The sequence below is a fragment of the Podarcis bocagei genome (assembly GCF_964188305.1).
Source record: "Podarcis bocagei genome assembly, chromosome: 6".
NCBI classification, from domain to species: domain Eukaryota; kingdom Metazoa; phylum Chordata; class Lepidosauria; order Squamata; family Lacertidae; genus Podarcis; species Podarcis bocagei.
In genome coordinates, this window is record NC_138130.1 from 59,885,236 (window position 1) to 59,906,420 (window position 21,185).

A 21,185-nucleotide genomic window follows, 5' to 3' on the forward strand; every position below is an offset into this window, starting at 1 on the left:
TTCCTTACCTCATAAGGGAATCTGAAGAGAAGAAACAGAAGTCTTGATAGTGTGATTATTAAATTTCTTTTAACAATGCATGGTGTATGAGAGGACTGCCTTTGCTTTCCAACTTTTATTAACATTATAGTGCTGTTATTCCATAGTGTACCAGGCATCAATACAGGCATTTTCAATATATGCCCACCATCACTGCCTCCTGGGGGAGAGTTCCTGAGTTTTACTATGCACTGTGTGAAGAAGTACTTTCTTTTATCATGCCTCAATCTTCCAACATTCAGTAATCTGATTGCTGCCTTTTGGACCAACTGAAGTTTCAGAGTCATCCCTCAGAACATTTATGAACCCATCATATTCTATCAGTCTCCAGGGGTAGACTGTTTCAATGGGTCCCCCATCCTTGTAGAGTGTAGCTGCTGCATTCAGCCCATACCTCATCAGGGAGTGGTCCATACATTCACAATGAGTCCCTCAATCAACAAAGTATTGCTAGTCTGCTCTGTGGCAAAGACCAAGTAGAGGATATGCCCGCCCACATGTGTGTGACTGTGTACTGAGACAGCTCAGTAGTTGTCATGGAGTCCATGGAGTCTGAAACTGGCCTCTTTGAGGCATCCTCAGCATGGATGTTCAAGTTCCTCAACACTGCTGTGAAAGGGTTCTCCAACACCACATGCAAGATTATCTCTGCCAGCTCGGTTAGGAAGCTTGTAGCACAGCAGGGTGGACGGTACACTAGCAACATCCTAGCTGACCTTATATTACTAATGAGTTTATTTTGGAGAGGAGGGAAACCATTTTGAAATAGATTCCACATGTTTTGCAAATGCAAATGCACTGAAGACTGAAAGACCCCCTTTTAAACTGAGTTGCAAATTGGCATTTCTGGTTCAATTTATTCGTAAAGAAATTTACCATTTTGAAGGAACCATTTCATATCTGACATACTAAGATCAAAATAGTAATGTGTAAACTGGGACAGCCTTGATTCAAACCTCACACCCATTAATTCATTGGTTTGTGTTCGACAAAGATCACCATTCCACCAGCCTCAGTGTGTCTTGCTTCCTCAGTCTGCAAAATGAAACCTGAGGATAATAATACTGACTAAACTTACAAGGCTATGGTAAGGATCAGTGAGATAATGGGGTGAAATATTTTGAATTTTGCTGTGGTGTATGTGACAGCTCTTTATCCAGGTTTATTGTTTGCCAAAACACCACACAAAAACCTTTCACCACTTACCACATGAATCAATCTTCATCCAGTATAAGACGCCATCACCAAATAAATCTATTTCTATCAAGTGTTAATCAGGTGTTTAGGTAAACACTGTGCTAATTGTAAAGACTAGAAACTATAGTGCACTTTCACATTAGTGAAATCAGAAGTAGTGGCATCCTCTACTTCCTTATCTGCAGTTTTTATTTTCCGGCATTTAATAGGTTGGCTGGTTCTCTTGTCCAAAATCTATCAGTGTAGCAGTGTAGGAAATGAGACAGATATTGGTGCAATGCATTCACCCTTTGGGCAAGTCAACTGGTGGGAAATATTACCTTTCAATTTACCACCACTACCATCCAGTGTCAATTGTCAAGTTTTAATTCCAGTGTGATCTTTGGGCTTTACTTGTTTCACAGAGCAATGGGTGCCCTATTCACAAATTTCCTTCAATTTGTGAGTCTAAATGCAGGACCTCATCTCCGGGTCCTCCCCCACAACATCCATGGTTAAGCACTGATATCTGAAGGAAGAAGCAGCTGTGCACACCTAGCTGTTCCTCTTGAACACTACAACTCTATGCATGCATGTGGACTCTTCAGATGCCTGCATTTAACACACCAATGTTGGTAAAAGTTGCATGATGTCTGGCATGCTACTAGAATCATAGTCCACATGTATCACTCTATATGTGGAGATGAAGAGAGCTGCTGTTTTCTGGAGAATTGGGTTTTAAATATCAATGTGGCTTAATGCAAGAAGTAGCCTTGCTAGGGAGTTGAAGCATTACAATTGTCAGTTTCTTTTCTTTGTAATCAGCCATTACTGTCAGTCAGTATTGTACAAGGTGGGTGAAATCAGAAATACAGAGGAAGGGAAAGGTATTTCCCAGGTGGACCTGAAGTGGAAAACTTGTTCTCAAGCCTCATTAGACACCTGTACTGTGCCTATGTTCCACCCGCCCTGTTGCCTTTTTGTTTTGTTGTGAGTTTCATTGCTTCACAGCACAATGAAAGGAAGCAATTGGGAGAACATAACATGAAAATAAATCCCATTTCCAAGTAAAAGTCATTGAGCTAACTGTGGTCTAAGACTGATAAAATAACTGAAATAAAATGGCTGAACAGTTTTGCTGCTGGGGATGAGATCAGTGGATCCAAGTTCAGCATAGCTCTTGGAAATAACATTTAGGAGTAACAAAGGCAGACTAGAGTAATGTTTCATAAGACTTGGGTGGGTGAGTTTCTAGGTTTCATTAAATGAGATCAGTTGCCAAAAATTAGGAATTATTTAACACAGAATTCTATGGGAAATTTATTCCCAATGTGAATCCTGGCATCTTTGGAGCAGAGATTTTCCTTAGGACTTTAGCAGAAGATTAAAGGGTTATCCCACCATGCCTGCTCTGATCCAATTAAATATCAGCCCCCCAACTGATGTAAATACAAGGATGCATTTTTAACATCATAGGTAGAAGAAGAGGAGTTTGGATTTGATATTCCACCTTTCACTCCCTTTAAGGAGTCTCAAAGCGGCTAACATTCTCCTTTCCCTTCTTCCCCCACAACAAACACTCTGTGAGGTGAGTGGGGCTGAGAGACTTCAAAGAAGTGTGACTGGCCCAAGGTCACCCAGCAGCTGCATGTGGAGGAGCGGAGACGCAAACCCGGTTCCCCAGATTACGAGACTACCGCTCTTAACCACTACACCACACTGGCTCTCATAGTAGGTAGTACCTAAGAATCAAATTGGGTTTTAAAAAAAGACCTATCAAACTTACATTACCAGTATATTGTTTTCTGGTTTCTTACTTATCCTTCAAAGCCATCTTTCCCTCATCCATATTGCAGTACACTTCCTCTAGTGTGAAGAGAGAGATGGAAGTGATGAATGAGACTGTAGTCTTCAAGTAACCCTATGTTCTTATACTGCTGAGAAGAATATATTGTGGTAGATGGGTCAGTGACATGAACCAATAAGGATGTTATTGAGTATGGCGGGAAAAGACCACAAAGATCGCATTTACAACAAGAGTTATAAAAAGGCCAGGTGTACAATGGAATTTATCCCTTGTATGTAAAGACCCAGTGGTCAGATGCTTGACTTGACCATTTGTTACATTCAAATTATCTACTAAGTTCAAAGATAAGAAGGTCATTGTGGAACCTTAATTCTCTATGAATATTTCATGGTTATAGCTGCTGCTTCAACTTCAAATCAAACTTATTACCATTATTAAATTAAAAATTATCAGAGTATTAGTGTTTTAATACAATCCATATTTCCATTAATAACTTCCAAAGCCTATCCAACTTTTTAAAAAAGAAATCTTCAGAATTACATAGCCATCATAAAGTCTCAAGACAATGGTCACTCAGTTCTCTCACAGCTGTGTTTACATAGGGCTTTGGTGTTCTCTAGATATTTTATACTGCGACTCTCATCAGCCCGAGCCAGTGGCAAAGGCTGAACCTATCTGTTCTTTTTGGTTGCAAATTCATTCGTAGATGAAGCTCACTTTACTTCAAATGTTCCCAGAATCTACTTAAAGTTGTAAACATTTACTTTTTAAAACATACATTCCAAATTTAATTTTGAATTATCAGCCCTCTGCTTCAGAAACTGGGATCTGACAGGATGGGAGTTTGTTCCCTTTCGTTACTTTGAAATTATCTGTATCTCATTGCCTTTCATCCTGTACTGAGGAGTTTCACCATGGCCAGGAATGGTGTTGTGTGCAAAGATGTCCATCGATAGGTGATTTTATGCTCCATAAAGGAAAACACAAAGTCATAATTGCCTCACACAAATGGAGCCCTCAGAAGGTGTCAAAGCAGATTAAAACAGGAGAGGGAGCTCTCACTGCACCTCACAATGACAAAAGTGTAGTAAAACCATATGGGACTCATGCAAAAGAGGAGTTTTTAGTCAGAAAATGGGGAACACTCATACTCCTGTTTGCTATATTTTGCATGGAGCAAAAACTAGTTAGCTAATTTTGTATTTGTTTTCATGAGTGTTTAAAGGCAAATTTTGACCCATTTTTCAACAGTTGTAAGCTAATATGTTGTTTCAATGCTGTTTGTACCCCTGGCAGCTTATTCTCATTGCTTTCCTTCTATTACCATCAGTATTTGTACTCCTTACCACCCTCACTGCCACTTTATCTGATTGACTGTGTTGGCCTGTATGATTTTGGTGATAATATCATGGACTTCCATAACATAAGATGGGACACCATCAAAATAATGCAGATGGGGAAATGAGGGGTTTGTAATTGATCAGTCATTAAATTAGTAAAAGTGAATATTATGATTTAAACCCAATCCAGGGAGACTTGGGACTAGTCTCTGCTATCAATCAATTTAGTTTACCTAGTTCTGAGGGGCAGACAACCATTTTGGGTGGCCATTTCATCCATCTCATTATGTAAGGAAAGAGCCTGCATTAGGATCCAAGCCATCTGCCACATTTCTGCAGCATGCCATTCCCATATAAAGTAGTGGGAAGGTTAAACTACAACACCAAGGACAGTTATGGATCCTCTCCCTCAGAGATAGATGTGTGGTCTTCAACCTTCCATTGTTTAACCGAAGAACACTATAAACATGGGAAGGGCTCATGAGAAAACTCCCATGCCACACAAAATGGCAACATATGACACATATCAACTTATGTAATATAATTACATTTATATTCTGCCCTCCTAACCAAGGAGATCAAAACAGAACCCATAATTCCACCCCACTTTTATTATCGTAACAACCATGTGAGGTAGGTAGCCTGAGAGACAGAGACTGGCCCAAGATGACCCAATTAACTTCGTGGCTAATTTTTGATTTAATCTCTTCCCTGTCCTAGTGTGACATACTAACAGCTACATCACACACTGTTTTTTTTTTTTACCTCTAAAGGGAAAATGTGGCATGAACTTATTTGAAGAAATGATATGTACGGGTTTCTAGCTAGGAATACCCAATAAGCAACCTTATTTGAACTGTGCAGCTGAAAAGGAATATACTATATGCCTTTAAATGCCTCTGCACTTCACCAGTTTGTGTCTCTGTGACCCTCAAGAACTCATGGCAAACATGTTCATGAAGTCAGAGAGCATAACTGGATCAGAAATGTGGACTTTTCTTTCCCTTAAGCCTTTTGTCTCTTTCTAAAAGTACAGTGGTGCCTCGCAAGATGAAATTAATTCGTTCCGCAATTCTCTTCGTCTTGCGGTTTTTTCGTCTTGCGATGCACGGTTTCCCATAGGAATGCATTGAAAATCAATTAATGCGTTCCTAGGGAAACCGACTTCAGACCAGGTCCGGGGACAGTCTGTCCCCGGACCTCTTCTGAAGGCTGGGGGGGGGGGACAAGGGCTTTTCTTCCCACCCCCAGCATTTTAAAAAACCCTGGAACAGCGGAGGACTTCTCCGCTGTCCGGGGCAATCTTAAAATGCTGGCGGGCGGCATTTTAAAATCGCCCCGGACAGCGGAGGACTTCTCCGCTGTCCGGGGCGATTTAAAAGCCCCTGGGAAGGCAGGCAGGGGGGACAAAGACTTTCGCCCCCTGCCCGCCTTCAGAAGGTGTTCCCGCCCCCCGCCCCGCTTCGGAACAGCTTTCCGAAGTGGGGCGGCTGGGGCAGGTGTCCCCGCCCCCCCTCCCCGCTTCGGGACAACGTTCCGAAGTGGGGCGGCTGGGGCAGGTGTCCCCTCCCCCCCTCCCCGCTTCGGAACAACGTTCTGAAGTGGGGCGGCTGGGGCAGGTGTCCCCGCCCCCCTCCCCACTTCGGAACAGCTTTCCGAAGTGGGGCGGCTGGGGCAGGTGTCCCCGCCCCCCCGCCCCGCTTCGGAACAACGTTCTGAAGTGGGGCGGCTGGGGCAGGTGTCCCCGCCCCCCCTCCCCGCTTCGGAACAGCTTTCCGAAGTGGGGCGGCTGGGGCAGGTGTCCCCGCCCCCCCCCCACTTCGGAACAGCTTTCCGAAGTGGGGCGGCTGGGGCAGGTGTCCCCGCCCCCCTCCCCACTTCGGAACAGCTTTCCGAAGTGGGGTGGCTGGGGCAGGTGTCCCCGCCCCCCCTCCCCACTTCGGAACAGCTTTCCGAAGTGGGGCGGCTGGGGCAGGTGTCCCCGCCCCCCCCCCTTCGGAACAGCGTTTTAAAATGCTGGGGGTCGGGAGCGAAGCGCTGCCGACCCCCAGCATTTTAAAATCTTCCCGGGACACGGGGAGATTTTAAAATGCTGGGGTTCGGCAGCACTTTGCTCCCGACCCCCAGCATTTTAAAACCTCCCCGGGACACGGGGAGATTTTAAAATGCTGGGGGTCGGCAGCGCTTCGCTCCCGACCCCCAGCATTTTAAAACCTCCCCGGGACACGGGGAGATTTTAAAATGCTGGGGGTCGGCAGCGCTTCGCTCCCGACCCCCAGCATTTTAAAACCTTCCCGGGACACGGGGAGATTTTAAAATGCTGGGGGTCGGCAGCGAACGCTTCGCTCCCGCCCGCCAGCATTTTAAGATCGCCCGGGGCAGGCGGGGGGGAAGGCAGGCGGGGGGGGAGCAAAGACTTTTGCCCCCCGCCGGCCTTCAGAAGAGGTCCTCTTCTGAAGGCCGGCGGGGGGCAAAAGTCTTTGCTCCCGACTGCCAGCATTTCCCTATGGGCTTTCGTCTTGCGATGCAAGCCCATAGGGAAATTCGTCTTGCGAAGCACCTCCAAAACAGAAAACCCTTTCGTCTTGCGGGTTTTCTGTCTTGCGAGGCATTTGTCTTGCGGGGTACCACTGTAGTCTGAAATGAAGACATGCTTCCTTCACTGGTTGATGAAGATGCTTCTCATGTCCATTATGATCCCTTTTTAGTCACACATCAGCTTTAACTATGAAGAGAGTTTGGATCCTGTCACCACACTGGGAAATTGCTGAAAGAGCCAAGCTGCTTCAGAGGCAATACTGGTGAGATGCGTTACAGTCTTTTGGAAATGGCTACTGAAACCAGTATGAGGGGATCTAATTTTTTAAAAAAATATACTGTAGGAGAAGGAAGGTGATTACCATATTCGCCCAAATATAAGCCGTACCCGAATATAAGCCGCACATTTAAAATTCAAGGGAGGGGAAGGAAAAAAGGCAATACCCGAATATAAGCCGCTCCATTAAAATTGGAGAGAAAAAGAAAAGTTGTTTAGGTATTTAGGATTGCAGATTTCCTTTGTATGTGATCGGTTCGTGTGCAAGGCACCCTGCACAGAAAGCTAGGGGTTTCTCCCACCCTCTTTCCCTTCCCACCCCCACCCCCCAGCATAGGCGTAGAAAACCAGGAGCATTCACACTGGCCCAGAGCAAAAGCCACCGCCAACCATAGTCCAGGATCTTGGGTGGCAAAGCTCTTGCGCTTCCCTGGAGCACCACCTGCTGCCCATCTTTCTGCCTCTGCCCACATTTTCTCACCCACTGTGATGCCCACTCCCACCTCACAGTCATTGTTGCGGACCGTGTGGGGCAGGAGGCTGGAAATGACCACGGCCGAGTCCAGGGAAGCTGTCAGGGCAAAGCAGACTTCAGTGAAGGGCTTCGAAATGTTCCCAGGCTACAGCAGGAGCGTTAACAAGAGTACTTTTGAAAAGTGCCTTGTCGTAGCTGCAACCCAATGCACATTTAGGTTGTGAATATAAGCCACACTTTAACTTTCCACGGTCGGAATTTGGGGGGGAAAGTGTGGCTTATATTCGGGCCAATACAGTAGTTATGTACACTTTTAAAGCTGTATCTTGCGTAGTCTCTCTGTAGATAGGAAGCCTCAATGGTGTTTGTACTATTTAAGTCCTATGCCATATGAGCGCTTGCCTGTTACAGGGCTTTGTTAGGGCCAGCTAGCCATAGTGGGCTCACAACATCAGACAGCAAATGAAGAATGACAAAAACCTAATTCATTTGCCAGAAAAGATCTCTGTCAGGGTGTAGACTTTGTAGCACTTAGAAATTTCTTTGAGCCCCTCATTCCCCAAGTTTTGCCCACAAATTCCTGATGACATCGTAAGCCTAACCACCTGCCTCCAGGATGACTTCCTGTTCCTCTGTTAGGCCTTTGCAGTACAACATGGATGCTTGAGCTGAGATTCCTACATTGCAGAGGGTTGGACTAGATGACTCTTGTGGACCCTAACATAGTTTTGGTGGAAGATAAACTGCAGCAGAACAGAAATAATGCAACATGCGATGATAATAGGGCAGAATGGGAAATTATTCCCACTTACATCTCACTGTACTGCCTCCATCACACTATCCTGCAGCAACTCAGCCCCAACATGCCATCTGATGCTACTTAGACCCCACATTTCTATTAAGGCAGCCAATATGGTTTACAAGTTTCAGCATTAAAAGCTAACAATGAGGTACAAGCTAATAAGCATCCAAAATATGTACAGTCATACCTTGGGTTACAGCCGCTTCAGGTTGCGTTTTTTCGGGTTGTGGACTGCCGAAACCTGGAAGTACCAGAATGAGTTACTTCCGGGTTTCGGTAGTCGCGCATGCGCAGAAGTGCTAAATCGCGCTTTGTGCATGAACAGAAGCACTGAATCACAACCCGCGCAGACGTGGGTTGCGAACACTGCAAGTTGCGAACGTGCATCCCACATGGATCACGTTCGCAACCTGAGTGTCCACTGTATCAGAGAAAGCGGATAAAACCCGATTCCAGGAACCAGAGCAGCGAAAGAGAGAGAGAGATGTAGATATTTACTTACATACAGAAATAGAAGGCATGTTTGTGTGTGTTTATATTTATATGGAACTATAAGCTATATACATTCCCCCAAAATTTGTCATAAATCTAATGACTAATATCCTAATATGCATGCTTCCCTTTTAAACAAACTGGGCTTTAAGAGATCATATAGCAGGGGATATTGCTATGCATCTGTGGTGTTTTTAATGCAGAAAATTACCTCACCTCCCTCCATTTCCTCTGAAGTCTCGGTAAAAGAGGAAATTAAGGGAGACAAGCTGAACTGTGGTGCTTAGGGAGTCCCTTGATTCGGTCTGTCACAGTTTTAAGCCTGCCTGGGGCCTCAGGGGAGTCTGGCTGCTCCTGCTCCTCCTATGCCAACCAGACAGTAACGGCCCACTGCTTTTATTCATTACCCTCAATGTAATGCACTAAATTTAACAAGTAACACACTCAGTGGGAATTTATTGGCCTTTTGCAGCATGACTGCAAGGTACGATGTGGATGTGGATTCCAATTACTGCAGATCTCAGCAACAAAGTCCATATAGGATTTTCATTAATCACTGGTGATATTTTGCATGAATCCAGGGAGACGGGGGGACGGGGGACGGACACCTCCACAGCAGTCTAAATTTACTTATTTTAAAACAACAATGAAATAATTCCTGGAAAATTATCACTTTGCACCAAAAGCTGAATGTTCACTAAAATATATCTCTGCTGATTGTAGAAATATTAATAGAAATATAGCCATAGCAAAGCTATGAACAGGGCAGTGGGACCTATAGTAGTGCCAATTCCACCATTCAAAGTGGTGGAGTGGGCACATGTGGAGTAAGACAACCTCGTAGGTAAAGTGGTCTCAAGTTTTTAAGGGCTTTATATTGTATTATTTTAAAAATCAGCTACAGGACACCAAAAATACTTTCCCTTTTTAATAACAACTATTGTGACAAATTCATGTTCCCTTGACTTAGCTCGGACTTGTCCCCCTCAAACAGCTACCTCACATATGGCGATTACATAGCTCTTCTAGGCTCCCTTTGAAAGTCACACTTCTCAGATGGTACATGAACACTGGTTGGAGAAGGAATTCACCGTAGGTCCCCCTCAACCTGAAATAAAGAGTATCTGGCCTTGTTGAAAGCGCTTTAGTCCTAAAACACTTCCCTGTGGGAAAATATGGTTTAGCACTCTCCCTGAACGGGTCGAAGAATATGTTGCCTCAGAGCTGATTTCTCCTGAGTGCTTTACCAAGTGGTTAAGCTAACTAATTGATGGCCTCGGAGCGGAAGCCTCTTTGGGATGTCACAGTTTCATACTATATCTAGCGCTATGTCAAAAGTCTTAGTATTCCCACTCCCACCCCACCTTTCTTATTTTTTCCTCAGGAGGTACAACAGGATGGCTACCACCATCACTGCTGGCTTTTATAATCAACCTTTTTCTTTTTGAAAACGGAAAACGCATTCAATTTTCTGCTAGATTCCTGTAGCCCTCCACATTACACACACACACACACACACACACACATATTTATAGGGGTCATCTGAACTCCACCACCATCACTCTGTGACTGGTACTTGAATGTGTTAGCAAACTCCAGTCAAAACTTTTGTGTTTTTAAGTTTCTGAGAAGCAAAATAAAAGTTATTTCAATGGCTCTGAGGGACCTGGACAAATAGTATTCTTCAAGCAGATTATTGTTTTTCCTTTGAATTTATTTGTTCTATCTTCTTATTTATCTACTTCATTTCCAACAACATTGGTTTTGTTTGGGAATATAATATTCCATTGGCTAAATTACTATACCACAACATGTTAGCCACAAATGAAGCAACTCGCAAACAAAAGAGATTATGACTAATCCTTAATTGAAAAAGAATGGACAGCACTGGTGCTGGAAAAGTAAACCTGTAAATATCCTTTAATATATAATTAGCTTTTAATATATTTTTAAAATTGTAATAAAAAAGCGTAAATTCTTCTTAGTCAAATTTACTGGAGATTATTGTATTCTGAACTGTGCATTAAGATTATTGCAGTTTACAATATTGGGAATAGAAAATATAGTACTGATTTTTCTGTAGTGAACTTTCCAAGTCTTTGTTAAGATGCGTTACAACACTCTGTTCTACTGGGGGCAGGGATGGGTCGGGTTGCATTGTTGTCGCTTTGTTTTTCTATTAATGTAACAGCATCATCTCACACTTAAACCTGTAATCTTGCTTGAAGCTCAATTAAGAACTACTCTTTCTTTTTAAAAAGAGATACCTTACAACACGTCCTGTACTGGGCCATGAAAGCCTCAAGTTACTATGATAGCTGATAGGCTGTCACACAGAGAATGGAGCAGACTTGTCATTTGTTGCTCCAGAGCTGAGAAAATTGGTATAAATTGTAGAGAAACATATTTCTGCTAAACATTAGGAGAAATGTCCTAATGCTAAGAACAAGTCTTTGATGTGTCAGGGATTGATTGGGGGCGGGGTGAGAGGAGTGAGCTGGGCTCCTGATTCAAGGAGGCACCAAAATCATGATTAATGTTATGTGTTAATTACTAATGACATTAATATTACTAACGATGATAATACACCTATCCACATTACTTACAAAAAATTAAATTTATTGATTTTAAAAATGTGTTAGATGAGATTATTGGTAATGTGCAGTACTAAATGTTATTGAGGGTGGTTGTGAGTTGCAGCTGCAACAAAAACAAGAACATGTAACGTTACGGATGTAATAGACATTAGAGTAAGTATTTTCCATGTTCTTGATTTAATTGCCATTGTACTGTTCAACCACAATTTGAAATATTCAAATTATTTGTGCTTGTACTTTATCATTTTGTTCCAGTTGCTGTTAGATTTTTACATGGTCAAATATGGAGTTGACTTACAGGGCTTGTTTCATGCCATTGGCTCCTGGTGCCAACAGTCTTAGTTCCTGCTCTGCACTTGGGTACTTGCACTTACCACTAAACTGTGTACACACTTCCATTGAATGCAAGAGTCAGCAGCACTGCCAGGGTGCCATTTTAGGGGGGGGGCAGAGAAGGCAATAGTATTTATTTATAGATCTCATGAAGCCTGTGGAGCACCAATATTTCTGGACAATTCACTGGATCCAAACAGTGAGCGACGACTGCTAATAAAAAATCATACAAATCACTGCACTAAAGCAGATAAAGCTAATGGTTTTATTGGGAAAATAGAATTAGAAATAAAGCACAAGAAAGGGTCTAAAAATGCAGTTCTATTTGAAGTGTGTCAGAGAGAGAGAGAGAGAGAGAGAGAGAGAGAGAGAGAGAGAGAGAGTGCATAGACACTTATATATTGTTTAAACTCTGCAATGATCCGCTGTCTGCTGCCCAGGATATTTGAATGTTTTTCTCCCTTTGCAGTATGATGCTGGGTGCTGAGGGGTGATCCTTAGAGATAAGAGTGTTTCAAAGGATAGATGGCCTTTGCTAGATTGGGATACATATCTTTCAGCTAACTTAATCCACAATATCGCTGTGTGAGGGAAACGATAAGTTGCTATAGATTGCTATAATTGCCAAAGAATGAACACTACAGAAATTCTTGATTTCTCCCGTACCCAAAATTACACAAATAAAAACTGTTGTTTTGATTTATACAACTATATGTACCAACATTTGCTTTTCTTCAGGAGGCTTGAAAAAAACACAACCAAAAAAGTGGCTGGAAGATTTGCAAATGGAGAACTGGGACAAGAAATCCCACAATTATCTTTCCAGCTTCTCAGTTAAACATGTGCCACAGCCCTTTAGTACTAGCTGCATGATACAAATCTTTCTCATTTGAAACACTTTCAAGGTTCTTCCAGATGAAGGAATGCCTTGTGTGTCAGGAGTAGTGGCACCTACAAGCCACATGGGGGACTTTGCTGAACCCTGGGTTAGTCACTGCTAGCCCAGGTGACTCATTGTGGTGGCACAGCTCAAATGAGTGTGACTATGAAAAAGCACGCACAAAATCATCCTCAGGGTTCATTTTCCTTCACTCCCACTTCACTAAAAGCTGCTATCTTGGATGTGTCCTTGTTGTTGCTACTTTCAGTTTGTTTGTTTTAGGGCTGAAGGCCAGATGCTCCACTCCACTTTCACAGATATTTCTTTCAACCATGGCACTCTCTTGAGCTCTCCCTCTCGCAGGAGGGGGAACTAGCTAACTCTTGCCAGAGGTTACTAAAATTGAACAACATCTATTCTCATGATAGCAAGTGAAGGAAGATCAGTTTGCAAACATGGCTGAAGAAAATAGGGTTGATGATGAGAGTTGCCCTCAGTTCCTGAGGGAAAGCAGACAAGGAAGAAAAATAAAATTAATATTGTCAACTATGGCTGGTTACTCAGCTGCTGTCTATTGGCAGAGTTCCATCATAATCTCGATTCAAGGACAGATGTCTGTTTTGCTCTTCTCATTTTTACCTTATTGACAGGTCTGCAATCATGGAGCTACTGTCTGGTGCCAAAACAGCCTCTCTTTATGTACTCTGCCCTGGGAATACTGTCTTGATTTGTCTCCCTGCAAGATCGGGATTAGTCTAACAAATGAACTGGGAAATGCTCCTGTATGATTAACTAAAATGTGCTGCGCCAGAGTCTGTGGAGAAAGCGGGCTGGTTACGGCCACCACCAGCTGCCAGCAGGCTTAGAGCGGTGCTGAGCCATGGAAGGGTTAAAAGTTTTGTCTGTGACACTGAAATTGAGGCCAGCTGTAGGTCATATTCATGTCCCAGCCACAGGAAAATGAACCTGTGAGACAGAACCTAATTATCTGCTAAACCAAAAGCCAGTCTCAGTTCAATAACTTACGACAGAGCTGGCAGCCAGATATAGGGTTGCCATGACAACGCCAAAGACGGTGGGGGGGGAGAACCCTACCGCTGCAGAGAAGGAGGAGGAAAAGGAGACTGTAACCCTAAATGTGCTGTAGCCATTTGATCTCGGGCAAGTGGAAATGTCTAAAGACCCAGATTGTGGAGAGGGTCCATCTGCTTTAATATCCTCTGCTGTGACTGAAATGAAAGAAAATGTAATTATAATGATCTCAAGGCTAAAATCCAGAAGTACGCAGCTAGCTGGGATTTTATTTTATTTTTAAAGTGAACAACATCAGTGACTTTGCCTTCCAACAAATCCTGTAAGATGTATGTGGAGGCTGCAAAGGAAGGCTTCAGTTGCATACTAGTCTAAAATGACTTCAGGCCGATTAAGACTTTGGCTCTCCAAAACAGAAGAGCTGCTTGTGAGAAATGAAACTGGAAATCTTCCAGCAGGTATGAAACAGAACCGTGAATTAAATGTCTTTAGAGCTACCAGAAATAGTTGCTTACAGAGAGGGCATATATCACAGGACACGTAAGGGAAAGGCATATATAAGAAAGTTTTATAAAATAACATTGAATGCATTGAGCATAATAAACTCAGGAACGACGATGACAGACATTTCCATGTTCATTGTTATTTATTAAGCAACTAAAGGAACTCTGGGTGCTGTACAATGCAAAATATAGAAAATCCTGCCTTAGTCTTACAATCTTAAAAAAAAGTCCAGAAGGGACAGGGAGATTATGCACATCACATGAATGCCACTGGAAATAGCCTCCATTTGTGGACTTGAGGTGTAGGAGCAGCCTTTGTGTTATTCAAACACCTGGCAAAGGAGTTCCAACAACAGCATCATTGTTAACACTGCCTTGGAAACTTTATATGCCAGGTATCTGAATGCCTAGAGTATATGCATTGAGTATATGCACCCAATACACATTGGAAGCACACGACTGCCCACAAGAATGATGGGAACTGTAGTTTCTCCCACACAGGGCTACAAATCCCCAGCACCCTAGTTCCTATGATTCTTTGGGGGAAGCCATGTGCTTTAAATGTGCTTGGGATATATGGTACTTAACAGTGTGGATCTGCCCTTGGTGACGAACACAGCAGGCATGACACGTACTGTTGTGCTTTGAAGGTTGTCAGAGCAAAGAAGCCATCTCCAGCCCTCTCTGTAGCCTCACACAGAAGTTATACAGGTGCATGGATATGCAGAGAGAAAGCTTGTATCAAGTAGCCATGTCCCTAAGGTCCCGCATGCTGCCTAGTCGCATCCCCTGGTGTATCTGAAGCATGCACACGAAAGCTCATACCAAGAACTAACTTAGTTGGTCTTTAAGGTGCTACTGGAAGGGATTTTTTTATTTATCCCCTGGTGTGTTCACACACATAAAGCATGAACTATGTAGGGAGGGAGTTTCAGATATGAGCCTTGGTCATGGTAACAGGGGTGTTGTTAAAAGACTTGGGCACAAATTTGCATAAAAATTACAAGGGGCCATTTATTGGTATGGGTACAATTTGGGCTTACCTTCAGAGCGAGAAATAGCTCTGGTTTTCAGTGTTTGAGCTACATGGCGCCAATGGATTTTCGGGGTCCCTCCTCATTACCCACAATCAAGTGAAATGAATGGCTGCTTATGTGCCTATCAAAATGAAAGCAATTGCCTCAGTGCAAATCAAGATGGTGAGCGATTAGGGCCTTGCCCTGTCACAACACCCCTAAATGGCAGTAAACATCTAACATGAGAAATTGGTGTGAAGGCCTGTATATGAGACACTGGGGTATGGGAGCGGTGTGGGGTGTTTGGCCACTTTAGGCAAAATGCATCTGCCCCCTCTCTACAGATCTGGACCCCCTCCCTGTCCCCACCATTGCACCCGCCCCTGGCCTTGCTGCCGCCACCGCTGCCGCAACTGTACCCTCACTCATGGCTGCACCTGCGCTGCCACCACAAGGCAGTGGTGAGGGCGACCATGAGCGGCAAGGGCACTATACTGGCAGGGGAGATGGTGAAGCCATGGCAGGGCTGGCAGCGGTGCAATGGTGGGGGATTGGAAGGGGAGGCGGTCAGATCGGCCACCCAAGGCAAATTGTGCCGCCTCACTTCATGGAAGCGCCAGCCTTGCTGGAGTGAAGTGTTTCATAATATCCAGACATTTCAACCCAAATTCTGTACTTAACATGGCATTTAAAAAAGGCAGCTACAGGTACATCACAGTGAAAGTCAGTAATGGCTGAGGCCGGTGGCGGAGCTGGTTGCATGGGCGCCCGGAGCAGTGGCCATACCATGCACCGGGGGGGGAATCTGCCGCACTGGGCGGTCCTCCATGCGGTCTGCAGTGGCGTTGCCGCAAACCTCCGCTTGCGGTTGTGGCAGCACGAGCCTCCACACGGCGGTGGCTCACGTCACCGCGCCCGGGGGTGGTGGGGCAAGTCCCCCGTGGTGTGCCTTTTTCTCACCCCCCTCAGAGATGGCTCCCAGGGTGGACCGCACCCCCTGAACCCCCTTCCTATGCCCCGGCTGAGGCCTAGTTGTCACAAACAGGTGAGGTGATAAACATGTTTCTGAATCATATCACTTCTTGCCACGGGATGGGAATACGTGATTGAACAGCATTACACGTGTGTGCACATGAACACCAACCCAGACACCTCCTTATCATAAACAAGCATATAGGAAGAAGATTGTCTAAGATCATTTCCCCTGAAAGCTAACCTATAAGCAGAGCTGTTTTTCTGCATTTCCTTGTATAGAGGAGAAGAGAATGAGGCCTTTGTGATGATTCCCAGTTGCGGGAAAGGTTTGTTTGCTACTGTTTGGTCAACTTATGTAAAAAGTAATGGAGATTGAGGAAATGTTTCGGTACAGAGTAAACTTCAGGCTCCTTGTTATTGAGAAGCCTAAGCAGTCATTCAAGTTACCAATCTACCATACAAAGTTGATTTCCTCACACCCAGCCATCCATGAGTCCAAAGCCTTCGCTTGCCTCAGCTCCTTCTGCAACAACATACCCACACCCACACCCCCTGCAGTTGATACCAGGAGGGAGAGGGTGCAAGGTTTTCAAAATGCATAATATTCCCCCAAATGGTATGTACAATTTCATCATTTTGCTTTCTCTGTTCCTCTCTAGTCTAGTCCAACAGGTGAATGTAAGAAAGGAACATCCTCTGGTGGGCTCATTAGAGGCTCACTGGATTGAGCTCTGTGTCTATTTACTTGATAAAATGAAGTCATGCCTATGGATGTAAGCACCAAAGAAAACACCTTTGTTTGTGCGTCGACAATGGGAATTCTAGCCATTATTTTCTATAAGAAAAAGAAGATTATTATTTTTCTATCATCTTCTATAAAACATCCTGCAACTGTGATAGAGAAATGGACACCCCTTTATGATGTTTGAATGTATATTAGAATGTCATCTCTTAGGATATAATTTTGTTTTGGCAAGCCTCTTTTTAAAAAGTAAAAATTATTTTTAAAAGATGACTTTAACTCTGAAATTGCAAAGCTAAAACACAGTAACAAACGTTTTGGGCATGTGTGGTGATGAAGGGGCATGTTGCACATTCCACACCTATTGTAAAGAATCAAACCTAAGGCTGTATTCAAACTCCTGTTTACAGTGCATTTCCAGTGCTGGGGTTTTACTCTGTATTCACATAGACATATATATCCCTGATTTTGTTATAAGATAATACTGCTTGATGCAGTTGTTTCTGAAACCAGCTTCACACTGACTGGAATGCTTAATTTGTCTCTAGGCAAGGTGTGGACGCTTTTGCATAGGGTAAAGGCATCTCTGCCTTGTCAGTGTCCCTTGGCATCTACTGCAACTAACCCTTCAAGGAGAGGCTAAATTACTAAGGATGGAAGGAAGAAGCTCCTGGGTCTATTTTGCAGAAACCAGGCTGTAAGACTTGATAATGGTCAGGTTAGACACAACAAAACAAAATAAAAAAATTCCTTCCAGTAGCACCTTAGAGACCAACTAAGTTTGGTATTGGTATGAGCTTTCGTGTGCATGCACACTTCTTCAGATAGGTTAGACGCAGTAAGCCTGCCTATTGAAAATCCCATTTCTGTCAGTCAAGGTAGGTAGGGTCTGAGAAGGTCACTTTCAGAACGGAACTGTTTATATTGGCACTGATTGGCTGCTGGGTTTGCATCTTCTCCTGTTCTTTTATTCACTCCATCTTCACCACCCAACCTTGGAGTGCTTCTTCTCCCATGTCAGATTTACTTATTCAATGTCAATACAGTTGAATCTGCTATTGACTAATATATTGGGATTTTGTCAGTAAGGTAGCAGAAGGACCTGTGGAGAAATACAAGCACTGGGGAAGGAATGACATGGGATGGCATAGGACTGTAGATGTCACCTAAGTTGGACCTGACTGGCCCAGCACATGGAACAAATTACATTCCCTCAGGTGTACATCTGGTAAGGGCTAAGTTCTGTCAGGGGAAAATCTCAGTTGGCTGCCCATGCCAGTCTTCCTGGGCACCTTAGTAGGAGGGGCTAGTACTATGCTTCCATGTTGAAATTAAGAGAATTATGCTTTGTCACTTTGCATTTCTCCTACAACAAGGTATGTCATTTCCATATCCATTTGGAATGGATGCGTCTTATGTTCCCCTCACACAAACGTACATGCTAGTGGTTATCAAAGGGTATGGCAGGTCATTTTTTTTGGGGGGGGGGGTACACAACCAGAAACAGTTTGTGTGTGATATACTTACATTTCTTCTTTGCACATGAATGAAATCAGCATCTCAAAAGCATACCCACTTTATCTCATTTTTGCCACTTCTCAGAATAGGCTGCACAACTTTCATTAGGGTCACACCTTGATATTAAATCCCTAGATTCAGAGAAAAGCATAATCTTGCCATTCATGAAGGCAGACCACCACTAAAGAGTCTTGTGACATTTTGGATGCTAATACATTTATTCTGCCAAAATATCCTTGGCTGGTTGTGGTTATAATAAGAACTCATTGTATGGTTTAGTGGGGTAAAGCCCACTGTCAAATGCATGAAATAGAGAGGTAATGGGCACACAAACACACATGTGGAACTGAGGAAGGGGGGGGCTGTTTAATTTTTAAAGAACAGACTGCCAGCCATTGGAATATGATCTGCAATAATTATATAGCATTTCTGGCAACTGAGATCTGCCACTTTGTCTTCACCCATGACTATTTCAGATTTGGGGGTAGTTTATATCTACACCCATCTTTTAGCCAGCTTAAATAGGATGTAAACCAAGCTGTTAATTGAGTTCTGACAATTCCTTCATCAATCCTATTACCTCAAGAAAGGTGTCCAATTTTGATTTACAGGTTTGAAATGGCTTGAGTACCCATTACTTAACATTCTCTATTGGGCTGCAATCCTGAACACATTTACCTAAGACCATTCACCATTAAACACAGTGGGCCCTACATTTAAGTTAATAATCGGATGATTGAGCTGCCAAAGGGTGACCACTCCTACTGAGAGGACCAAAATGCATGACACACACACACACGGTCATAAAATCATAGAATTATAGAATTATAGAGCTGGAAAATACCTCAAGGGTCAGCTAGTCCAACCCCCTGAAATGCAAGAATCTCACTTAGCAACCAAACCAGACACTGCTTAGCTTTGCAAATGTGCTAGCCATTTCATTGCTGCACTACTAGGAGGGTCAAATTCTTTTTAAAAATCAACATGAACTGTGTCCCTGGTAAACCAGTTGTCTGACCCATTTGTCACAAATATAGAGCACTCTGTGTCACACTACTGTTCAGCCCACTAATCTAGAAATGTCTGCTGTAGCAGTCTGCTATACTGCGGTTTTTGTCCCTGAATGACAAATACATTTTATTCTGGGTTAAAAATAATTCTGCTTGGCCACATGAATCACAATATTAGACCTTACTGGAGGTTTTTGTGTTTCTTTCAGTCAATGATTCTATCTTCACAGTACAGATCCTTTTAACATTTGCCCCATTAAGTTACTTGTGCTCTGAATGGATATTGTTATGTTTCATATCCACTGAGTCTTAATACATTTCTCATTATAGAAGTGTTATTATTCCTGATGTCTTTCCTGATCCTCACAGTTTCCTGTCATATTAAATTCAATGTGGCATAGCTGATAAACTGGGATTCAGGAGCCAGGGTTCAATCCCCACTCCTGCCATGAAACTCTCTAGGTGACCTTGGAACAGTTACTGTCTCTTAGCCCAACCACCTACCTGACAAGGTTGCTGTGGAGATGAAATTAGTAAGGTGAACAGAACCTTGTGTGCTGCTTTAAGCTGTTTGGAGGAATGCAAGCCAAAAGAGTAATACATACATCCATCCATACATACATCCATACCTATATACATAGTATCACTAGCAACTGCCATGTTAGAACTGGGACAGATTTATGCTGATGGGATTTCTGCTTTGAAATGCTATCACATTTCATTTATTTATACTGAATCTTGTTAAGGAGAATTCCTCACATGCTTTTTAAGTGGCTGCTGTCCGCCTGGGGCTTGTAGCACCAGCTTTAGTCTCCCATCCTGAGGTGCAAAGCTAGAAAAGGTAGCCAGAGGCTTGAAAATTCACTTCCTGACTGAGTATCAGTTCTGTTTGTGTAAGAAATTCTGACTCAGACGGCTCTTTAAAGAGCCAAACAAATGGAGGACTCTCTTCTGTCTCAACCCAAGCAAAACAAAAGGAACCAATGTCTGTTAATAGGAAGCACAGATATTATTATTTAGCTAACAGCCATTATTTTAATTCTCCTTTGATATATATATGCAACAAAGTGTAAAGCAGAAACTATTCCTTGTGGCACCTGAAATGTTAACTATCCTGGCATGCAGTGACCCTTCAAAGTAGCAGCGATATGTGATTTTATTATAGCACAACTTCTGCAGTTAAACAGTTCCTAAAGTAAATATATGAAAGGCCCCTATAAGTTATTTGTCTTTAAAATACTGCATATAACAAGAGACTTGTTATATTTAACATATTCTTTTCTTAGCTCCAAACTCAATGTATGTGCCTGACAGCTCACCCAACCTCACTGCTGATGAATCTCCTCCCTCAACTATAAGAACAAGACTGATAAGTGGCTGCCAGGAAAAGGACCTTCTTATGTGATACCTACCTAGTTGGGTAATCTGTCAATCAAGTGGATGGGCTCTCGGTAGCTGTGAAGCAGTCACTGAAGATGCCACTCTACATGCCCTTGCTGTCCAAATGTGGTGGAATAATCAATCATCGTAATAGATCTTGTGATGGGACATTGCAAAGAAGGAGTTTCTAAGGTATGCTGAGTCCAAGCTATTTATAGGTTGAAATAAGCAGGTTGAATTCTGCCCAGGAAGC

At 43.2% G+C, this 21,185-nt stretch overlaps 1 long non-coding RNA gene across 1 annotated transcript; it reads right to left on the reverse strand.

Moving 5' to 3' along the window:
- Positions 1-13,141: 13,141 nt before the first annotated feature.
- Positions 13,142-20,123, reverse strand: LOC308590078. Its single transcript, XR_014009683.1, has 3 exons — positions 18,552-20,123; positions 15,335-15,449; positions 13,142-13,256 (listed from the first exon to the last, which is right to left on the reverse strand). It is a non-coding gene; the product is annotated as an uncharacterized lncRNA (long non-coding RNA).
- Positions 20,124-21,185: the final 1,062 nt, after the last annotated feature.